General features: G+C 36.9%; 1 non-coding gene across 1 annotated transcript; it reads right to left on the reverse strand.

The window, feature by feature from the left end:
- Positions 1-9,508: 9,508 nt before the first annotated feature.
- Positions 9,509-9,615, reverse strand: LOC121216902 (small nucleolar RNA R71). Its single transcript, XR_005913110.1, has one exon. It is a non-coding gene; the product is annotated as a small nucleolar RNA R71 (small nucleolar RNA).
- Between the last annotated feature and the right edge of the window lie 1,803 nt (positions 9,616-11,418).

Here is an 11,418-nt window from a genome sequence, read left to right on the forward strand (position 1 = left end):
AGAGAGATAGGGAAGATTCGACAACAGGGAAAAGAAGAACACAAAAACTAAAATAAAGAAAATGAGTCACCACGACTTACACTTGATCCTGGCAAAAGAGGAGAAGAACGTAGCCTTATGATAGGAGAATAGAAGGGAGACGAATTCGGTAATAGCTGATAGAGAGAGAGAGAGAAAGTAGGGAGTATTCGACTTTATGCACCTTAAGATCAAAGAAAATAGCATTGCAATAAGGGAATCCGACTCATAAGTAGATGGTCGAGAGAAAAGGGATTTCAGCTATGAGAGACTAGTGGGAAGATAGAAGAGAAAGGCCACGGTTTAGAAAAGGAAGAGGGTTAGCATTCGGCTCAAGCCAGAAGGAAAAAATAGAGATAAAAGGATTAGAAAAGAAGGGAGAGGACTAAAAGATGAGAAATGAGGAAGAAATCGGCTAATAGATAGCCTAAATGGTAATACACTTTTGGCTAAAACAAAACAACGGAAAACCCAGAGTCAGAGAGTCTTGAAAACAAAAGGCAAAGGTACCAAAACGAGTGAACAAAACAAAAGAAAACACCCAGAATTCTTCTAGCAAGATTTGGCTATACCAAAACAATACCCCAAAAACTGAAAATGAACCAAATCCCCCTTGTTGAATTCTTGTGTAACCCGAAGTCCCCATTCAGCTAGGCTTCCTCTTAATTCAAATCCTCCTTGATTCCCTCCAACAATCAACTCTATCCCTTAACTTCCTCCTCATATCCCTCTAAGACTCATTTAACCTTTATCCTATAGAGTTTTTACCTACACGTCCTTGAAGAAAAATAAAACATCCAGTGCTCCTTCTAAGCCTCGAACCCCAGTCCTCACTCCCTTATAAGGCATCACTTACCACCTAAACCACCATGCTTCTTTTGTCAAATTTTACTATTCAAAATTTAGGAAGCATTCAACCTAGAGTCAGGGTTCCCTAAAGGCTAAAAACCAAAATTTTTCCTATGCCACGGCTTGAACCCGGGACTTCATAGAGACCCCCCTAACATCCAAAATCACTAACCTAACAGGTGTAACATGAAATTGTGTCGTTTTCTTGCTCTTAAGAATTTTAGGCGCTCCCAAACCCATGGCCCAATTCTTCTAAGCCCAAAATTCAGGGTGTTACAGCAATACAATTCTCAACTACTCAACATGCTCAGATTCATCTCAGGAATAGATCAGAATGTCATCAATGAATACAACAACAAATCTGTCCAAATATGGTCTAACAATTCTATTAATCAAATCCATAAAAACTACAGGAGCGTTAGTTAATCCGAATAGCTTAACAAGAAATTCATAATGGCTGATCCTTGTCCTGAAAGCAGTTTTCAGCACATCTACCTCCTTAACTCTAACCTTATAGTAGCCAGATCTTGAATCATTCTACGAGAACTGTTGCTCCTCTCAATTGATCGAACAAGTGGTCAATCCTCGGTAAAGGATACTTGGTATTTATAGTCACCTTGTTGAGCTGACGGTAGTTAATACAAAGCCTTATGGATCAATCTTTCTTCTTTACAAATAACACTAGAGTACTCCATGAAGAAAAACTTGGTCTCGCAAAACTTTTATCTGTCAACTCTTGCAACTGAGCTTTTAATTCTTTCAAGTCAGTTGGGGCCATTCTATACGGAGCAATAGATATCAGTGAGGTCCTTGGAACTAAATCAATACCAAACTCGACTTCTCTAACTAGTGGTAACCTAGGCAACTCTTCTAGAAACACATCCAGATATTCACAAACTATTGGCACTGATTCAATTTTCAATTCAGACATCTTTGTACTCAACACATAAGCAAGATAAGCTTCACAACCTTTCCTTATATATTTCTAGGCAGACATCGAAGAAATCACAATAGGTAACTCACCCAACTCATCTGAATCAATCAGAAGAGTTTCACCATTTTCACATTTAGTCCAATAATATTCCTTTTACATTTCACTACAACATCATGCAGTGTTAACCAATCCATACCCAAAATAACATCGAATTCATCAAATGGCAACAACATTAAATCAACCGGAATACAGTGACCTCGAATCATCAAGGGACAATTCTTGTAAACTCTATCAACTTACACATGTTTGCCTAAAGGGTTTGACACTCTAATACAAACTCAATAAACTCAAAATGCAAGCTCTTACTATTTACCAATTTCACACAAACATAAGAATGAGTCGGTCCAGGGTCACTCAATGCAACTACATTAGTATTATAGAGAGAAAAAGTACTGGTGATTATAACGGAAGATGTCGCTTCTTCGCGAGCACAGATGGGATAGGCTCTAGCAGGTGCTCAAGCTTTGGATCTCACAGCTGAATCCTTTGTCACACCTTTACTACCAGTTCCATCTCTGGTATTCCTCGGTGGCCTACCCCTATTAGTAGTATTACTCGGCCAAGTAGTATTGGAAGCTACACTTGAAACAAGCCCGGTCATTCATCCTACACTCATCAGGATGTCTCTTTCCATAATGCTGACATTCGGGTCTGTTATGCCTTACATTACCCACACTTGCCATTGAAATGGCTTGAGATTTAGAACTAGAGTATTGATTCCCACGATCTCTATGTGAATGCCTAGCTAAAACATTCAAACGGGAATACATTTCTTTAGATTTCTTTGATTGAGATGGAAATGACTTACTCGTCGGTCTTTTCCTCGAATCTCTAGCTTCACTATCAGCTTTTCTTTTCTCTTTGTTCAACTCTTTGGCCTTACAAGCCAGTCCAACTAACACCACAAATTCTTTTAGCTCTAAGATCCTAACTAACACGCGAATGTCCTCATTCAATCCATCCTCAAACCTCTTGCACATGATGGCCTCGGTGGAAACACACTCTCGAGCATATTTACTAAGTCTGACAAATTCTCGCTCATATTCCGTCACTAACATTCAGCCCTGTTTTAGCTCAAGAGATTCCTAACGTTTTTTATCAATGAACCGCTGACTAATATATTTCTTTCAGAACTCCTCTTGAAAGAATTCCCAGGTAATCCTCTCACTCGGTACCACCGATACAAGTGTATTCCACCAGAAATATGCAGAATCTCTCAGAAGTAAGATGGCACACTTTACACACTCATCCCGTGTGCAAGACAACTCATCAAATACCCTGAAGGAGTTTTCGAGCCAAAACTCAGCTCTTTCGGGATCATCATCCATATTAGCTCTGAAATATTCAGCCCGATGCTTTTGGATCTTATCAAATTGGGGCTTATTCATTCTTACAAATTCCATACCTTGTGGAGCCACGAGAACTGATCGAGGAATAGATGGGGGTGGAGGAGGTTGGGCTTTCGGGTTTGTTCGAACAAACTCCTTATACCACTCATTCATCATGTGGAGAAAGGCTTCCCTACCCCCTTCTCCTTGACCAACTGTTGGGGGTCTACTATCAAACGGCGCTGCCCCTTAAGTAGGAGTCGGTGCATTACTTTCAATGACATCAGCCTCAGCTCGATTGGGATCAATTTACTATACGAAAACACAATTTAAAATTGTCAGGAGTCATCATATTATCATAGTTGATTTATGGCATGTATAGCTAGACTCTTACACACGCTACGTTAGTCCGAGAATTGACTAGACCGCAGCTTTGATACCACTAAATATAACACCCCTTACCTGTATTCGATGCTAGAACAGGGTTTGAGGCATTACCAACTTATACACAAGCAATCAAAAAATCAAGACGTAAATTTCTATCAAAATTTAAAACTTTTCACAAACATTCATAACGTACCTAAAACGAGCATATCAGGCCCGAAACATACATTGGAAGTGGTTCAGGACTAAACTGAGAACTTTAGAAAACTACAAAACACTTAGAAAATTTTTCATGTTTTTAAGAGCTACACGACCGTGTGGCTTGGGACACGTCTGTGTAGGCAGGCCGTGTGGTCACACACGCCTGTGTCCCTAACTCGTGTAACTCTTCGTTTGTCACCCAAGAACAAATTGAAGACACATGGACAAGTCACATGCCGGTGTACTAGGCCGTGTGGTCAATTTAAAAATTATGATTTTTCATAAAATAGGTTCAGACTTCACACGCCTAAGGCACATGCCCGTGCCTGAGGCCGTGATATCCACACGGCTAAGACACACACTCGTGTGCTCAATTCTGAGCATTCTATTTTGTAATAATTAAGGTGCATGGGACACATGGCCAAAACATACGTCCATGAGGCAACTCGTGTGTCACACACGAGCCAGACACATGCCCGTGTGTCTACTCGTGTGGACAAAAACAAGGCTATTTACAACCCATGTTGTCACCCTTTTATGCACACACCTACACATCAAAACATAACACCAATCCAAAAAATTACATTCAACCAATTCAGCCACAATCAAGACATCCACACATCATTCACATGCTATCATATACCACATACAAACATCACATACTTATCAACTTAAACCATGCAAATTTCCACATCTATGAAAACATAATCATATGTATATATACTTAAAACAATATTAGCCAATTTCAATGACCATTTACAAAATGAGTTATCAACTAATATATGCCAACACATTTGGCCCATTCAATTATGACACATAACAAAAGAACCAAGTTCCTATACATGCTATAACTCAAAATGTCAAATTCATTGGTACCCCAAAATAATCAGTTGATAGTGCGAGTGGACTCATGCTATGTTAGTGCTAGAATCAACTAAATCGTAGCTCTGATACCAATAATTATGACACCTCTAACCCATATCCATCGCCGAAATAGGGTTATGAAGCATTACTGATAAAATCACAACATACAACATACATTTCATCATACATGAAACCAACATTACGTAAATATCGATCAAACATATTCACATTGTCTCTTATAAGGATTTACGAGACCTTAAAACTTGCTTGGAAGAGGTTCGGTACTAAAACGATAACATTTGAAAATTTTGGGAAACTTATAAAATTTTCCTGCATATAGGGATCACATGTCCGTATGAATAGGCCCTGTGCCTCACATGGCCACCAGACACGCCTGTGTCACAAGCATTGTGGAAACAGGGCATACATACTGACTTGCATCACACGACCGGAGACACGCCCCTGTGCTATGGCCGTGCAAAAAATGGAGGGTATACTGACTTGGGTCACATGGCCAGCCACACGCCCATGTGCCAGCCCGTGTGCCACACACGGCCAATGGACACGCTCGTATGTCTAAGTCGTGTAACTCACTGACTTGTTTAACTAAGTTACAGTAGGCACATAGTCGAGCCACACACCCGTGTGCTCAATCGTATAGGGCAAAATTAGGCTTCATTTAAGCCATGTTTCTCACCCATTTCAAGCATACTTGTACCACATCATTTCATACCATTTCAATACACTTATAGGCAACCAAAACATACCAATTCATCTTCAACCATTTCACTACCCAAATCATAACCATAAACATACCAAAATAATATGTCATTACGAACAATTTCACCTATCATTTTATCAACTATGCATTTTTCTCACCCACTATGCATTTTTCTCATCATTTTATCAACTAATTCATGCCAAAAAATTAAACCAATTCATCATCCCTATATCATACCAAATCAACCATGATATATCATTGGTAATTAATCAAAACAATTAACCACTTAGCCATCACAACAACCATACCAAACATACCAAAACACAAGGCCATATATACATCACATGTCACTCACCAAATTCATAAATTAAGCCAACCCAAGTCGCCAAATACACACCCACGTTTACATCATTTATAAGCCAAATCTCATGGCTAATATCATAACTCTAAACATATCATCATACCACTAGCTTATTCATGCCATATACCATATTTACATAGCATCAAAAGTACCAACAAGTTGATCGATAGTGTGATGGTGTTCCTGATGATCCTTGAGTCTAAGCTGACTTCGATTATCTATAAAACAAAGAAAGAACACACAAAGTAAGCTTTAATAGCTTAGTAAGTCATATATAAATAAAATTACCAAATGAATCAACATTATTTCCATTAAATAGGCAAACTATGAATAAGCACATATAAGTTCACAAACCTTTCCCAATGTATATATATTTAATATCACATGTGAATTCATCAAATACTTCCCTTTTCAATACTCGTATGAATCTCGTATGTACCTGTATCACTTAATTCAATCACACAGTCTTTCTTATCTTGACGTTGCCCATTGAACCTTTTGGAATTGTTAAGCATACTCGAAAATCACATATAGCTCGTACAATGCCATATCCCAGATATGGTCTTACATGTTACCACATATCGATGCTGATAGCCCAACTATAGTCTTACACGAAATCAAATAATGATGTCAATGTCCTAGACATGGTTTTACACATAATCACATCTCGTTGATCCTAATGTCATGACATTCATATCCTATACTATTCCTAAGGTTTGTACGGGACTTTCAAATATTGTAACCCTAACAATTAATAACAATTAATAACAATTAAACATAGCAGTTTAATAACAATTAAACATATATAATTCAATTTAAAGACATTTATCTGCATATGAACTTACCTTGTATTTGGAATAAACGGACTGGATCGACTATTCAATAACCTTTTATTTTCCCTGATCTAAATCTGATTTCTTTCATTCTTGATCTATATACATTAAAAATTAACTCATTTATTCATCAAATCATTCAATTCAGTCCACAAACACATACTTAAACATTTTTACACTTTAGCCCTTAAAGTTCCACATTTTTTACAATTTAGTCCCTATTTTATAAAGACAAAAAATTCATGAAATTTCATTAAACCCAAGCCTAGAAAAATTTCATATAGGTCCATAGCAGCCCAAAACTTTCATTTATTTCACATTTCAACCCCTCAGTTTACACTTTTCACAATTAAACCCCTAATAGGCATTTTTGCTCAAAATCACTTAACAAAACTTGTGTAACTATCAACAAATATTCATTTTTCATCATCAAACATTCAAAAACTCAAGTATTCATCAATGGCAGTTCACAAAATCATTAACAACTTCAAAACTTAAGGTATGGGCTAGCTAGAATACAAAGCAACGATCTCAAAAACATAAAAATCATCAAAAATCATGCTAAAACCGTACCTTAATTGCTTAAATATGCCTAGAAAAATGAAGAACCCTAGTTCTTCTTGTTCTTCTACTAAATTCTGTTAAAAAGATGATAATGAAGGATGAATTTTACTTTGTTTTATTAATATGTCATTTAAATAATAAATACCAATTTTAACCTTAATAAACATTAATAAACTGTCAAATGGTTTAATATCATCATAAGGACCTTTCATGAAATAATCCATAACAATTAAGCACTTTAAACAAGTCGAATGCAACTTTTGTATTTTACGCGATTTAGTCCATTTTCTCTAATTGAGCTACTAAACGATAAAATTAGCTCACGAAATTTTTACATGATAAACCTCATTAGTAACATATTTTAATCCCATGCTTAGTATATTTTTGGATGAATTATCATAAGATTTAGTGAATTTGATGCTCCTAATCCTTTAATGTCAAGTTTTATATCCAGATGAGCATAGGAAAGTGAAAAGTGTAAGAAAAAGGCCAAAAACTGACAAAATAGGTTTATTTCAGTGCTACACATGGCCCAGACACTTCCACACGGGTAATCCACACACCCATGTTAGACACATGGGCATACCACACACCCGTGTGTCATGGCCGTGTCGACTTAAAACCATATGAGAATTGCACACGGCCTGAGAACCATCACACTGGCGTGGCACATAGCCTTGTCCCTGTCGAGCCCAAGTCTAATTCTATTTGGAAAATGCTAATTTTAGGCTATTTTGGGCATTCCAAATTCTATATAAACACCCTAGAAGAGGATCAAGGGGGGACACGGAGTAGAAGGCAGAAAATAGTCGAAGACAGCCATTGGAATCAGCTCGGAAGTATTATTGACTTTAAGAATGAAGATCTCCATTCAAGTTCTACCGAAGTTTTTGGGTTTCTTTATGTTTTGTTGTTTTCCCAATTTTGAGATGTTTTCCTCCATCATTATGAACTAAATTCCCTAAATACCTAGGGAAGATGAAACCTAAGAGGAATCTTATTATCTTTTGAATTATATGATAAGTACTTGTTCTTATTCTTAATTATGTGTTTTAATCCTTGCTTTAATATTTCAGAATATTAATTTAGGTTTTAATGTGCTTATTCAGTGGAGCAAAAGTCCTGTTTAAGAGTAGATCTTGCATAATTAAGCAGAGCTGATTGCAATCCTAGAGATAGGACGACATAAATCTGCTGGATTAGAGTCAAATCTAATAAGGGAATCTATAGATCGAGTTAATGCAACAATAGAGGTTTTAATTAGAAAGAGATTTCAATTAATCAACCTAGAGTCAGTTGTTTTTAGTCTCGAGAGAGATATTAACATAAACTAGGGATTTCTACGGATTAAGTCAAGTGAATAAATCGTCTAATTCAGAAGTAGTAAGTGAAGTTTAGGTGGATTCTTCCTTGGGTATTGTCTTCTCCATCGGTTTTCCAAAAGTATTTTCCAGCTTTTATTTTTTTCGTGTTCTTAGTTAATTAAATAGTTAATTTTAGTTTAAAAACACCCCTTTAATTCTTAGGCTAGATAATAAAAAGATAGTAATTACTAGTCTTTTAGTCCTTCCGGATACGATATTTCCGGTCTCACCATAACTATACTACTGTTCGATAGGTGCGTTTGCCTTAGTCAAATTTTTAATCAGTTTAGGGACCATCAAGTTTTTGGCACCGTTGCTGGGGACTAAGATATTAGGAACGCTTAATTTTTATTACTTTAGCCATTTTTATTGTTATTACAATTTAATTTTGTTTTTATTTTAATTACTAATTTTTCTTTTATTTGCTTCTAGTAGGTTTTTATAGTTTATGACTAGAAGAAACCCGGTAGGACCTCTACTTTTTGACAATGAAATTGAAAGCACAGGTCGTAGAAATCATAGAAAAATAAGGAGAATTCTACAATATATAGAGGAAAAGCACGAGGACGACACCAATAATACCAAGGAGATGGCTGAAAATCAAAATAAGCCGCTGCCTCTTGTGGTTGCCGCAAATCCTGTGAATCAGAATCCTGCTCCTCATACTATGTATGACTATGCTAAGCCTAATTTAACGGGGGCTGAATTGAGTATTGTTATACCTGCAATTGCTGCAAATAGTTTTGAACTAAAACCTAACATTACACAAATGATTCAACAGTTTGTTCAGTTTGATGGTTTGTAGGATGAAGACCCAAATACTCATTTGGCCAACTTTTTAGAGTTCTGTGATACTTTCAAAATATATGGCGTTTCTGATGATGCCATTCATCTTCGGTTATTTCGCTTTTCATTAAGGAACAAAGCTAAACAGTGGTTGAACTCGTTACCGCGAGGTTCCATTACTACTTGGGAACAAATGACCGAAAAGTATTTACTAAAGTATTTTCCACCGGCTAAAACAACAAAGTTGAGTAATGATATCTCTTCTTTTGTGCAGATAGATTTAGAAATTCTTTACGATGCATGGGAAAGGTATAATGACTTATTGAGAAGGTGCCCTCACCATGGGTTACCTTTATGGCTACAGGTTCAAACTTTTTACAACAGCTTGAACCCCTCAACTAGGAAGTTAATCGATACAGCTGCCAGTGGAACCGTAAATAACAAAACACCTGAAGAGGCTTATGAATTTATAGAGAAGATGTCACTAAATAACTATCAGTGGCAAGTTATGAGAATAAAGCCAACAAAATCAGCCAGTGTTTTCAACCTAGATGCAGTCACCATACTATCAAACTAGGTAGAACTCTTGAAGAAAAAGATTGACGGTCTATGTGGTTCTACTCAGGTACATCTGGTGATGCAATGCAACACGAGTGGAGGTGGAATGGGCAAATCAGAATATTTACCCTTTAGCCCCAACATGGAGAACGAGCAAATAAATTATATGGGTAATAATCCTCGACCTCAAAAGAATCCTTATAGTAACACTTACAATGCAGGTTGGAGGAACCACCCAAACTTCTCATGGGGAGGCTAAGGAAATCAGAGATCACCACCTCCTCCAGGCTTCCAACAACAACCTTGCCAGCAAGAGAAAAAGTCGAACCTTGAAGAGATGATGACGAATTTTATTTTAGTGGGAGAAACCCATTTTCAAAACACTGAAACTGCACTTAAAAATCAACAAGCATCGATTCAAGGGCTTGAGAATCAAATAGGACAGTTGGCTAAGATGATTTCAGAGAGACCACAAGGGAGCCTACCTAGTAGCACCGAACCCAACCCAAAAGAGTACGTGAAAGCAGTTACCCTAAGGAGTGGGAAAGTGTTAACTGAATATGAAAAGAAGCTACCACAAGAAGTTGATAGGAAAGAGGATGAGAAGGTTAAACCCAAAATCAGTGAAAAATAGGTACTGAGTGAATATAAACCACCAATCCATATCCAGCAAAGTTGAAGAAAGACTGCATGGATGCACAATTCGGTAAATTTCTTGAACTTTTTAAACAATTGCATATTAACTTACCTTTTGTTGAAGCTATCTCGCAAATGCCTATATATGCAAAATTTTTGAAGGAGCTTCTAACAAATAAAAGGAAGTTTTAAGAGTTTTCTATAGTAGAACTCAATGAGTAGTGCTTATCCATACTCCAAAATAAACTGCCAACCAAACTGAAAGATCCAGGAAGTTTTACTATTCCTTGCTTAATTGGTAGTTTAAATGTCGAAAAGGCATTAGCTGATTTAGGTGTAAGTATTAATTTGATGCCTCATAAAATGTTCAAGCAACTTGGTCTTGGGGAACCGAAACCCACTAGGATGAGTATCCAATTAGCTGATAGATCTGTTAAGTATCCTAGGGGTATTATTGAGGATGTGCTTCTAAAAGTCAATAAGTTTATATTCCCTATTGATTTTGTTGTGCTTGACATGGATGAGGACGTTGAGGTACCTTTAATCTTAGGGCGTCCCTTTTTAGCCACTGCTAAAGCTGTTATTGATGTGGGTGATGGTAAACTTGTGCTCAGGGTAGGTGATGAAGAGATTACCATTAAAAATCTATGATGCCATGCAATTCTCTAGAGACAAGACGATTCATGTTATTTTATTTATTCTATTGATCATTTTGTTCGATATTCTTTTTTAGGAAATTACTCCTAAGGACACGTTGGAACTGTGTATTGTTCAAACAAAGGTGGAAGACGACGCTACCACTGAGTTAGGGAAGATATAAACTAATGAACCCTTTCTAAGACAAGAACCTCCCAAATTGAAACTAAAGTAATTGCCAAATCACCTGGAATACGCATTCCTGGGAGATAATTCTACATTACCAGTGATTATTGCTTCTAAGTTGCAACCTAAGGAGAA

The sequence above is a fragment of the Gossypium hirsutum genome, chromosome A02 (assembly GCF_007990345.1).
Source record: "Gossypium hirsutum isolate 1008001.06 chromosome A02, Gossypium_hirsutum_v2.1, whole genome shotgun sequence".
Lineage (NCBI taxonomy): Eukaryota > Viridiplantae > Streptophyta > Magnoliopsida > Malvales > Malvaceae > Gossypium > Gossypium hirsutum.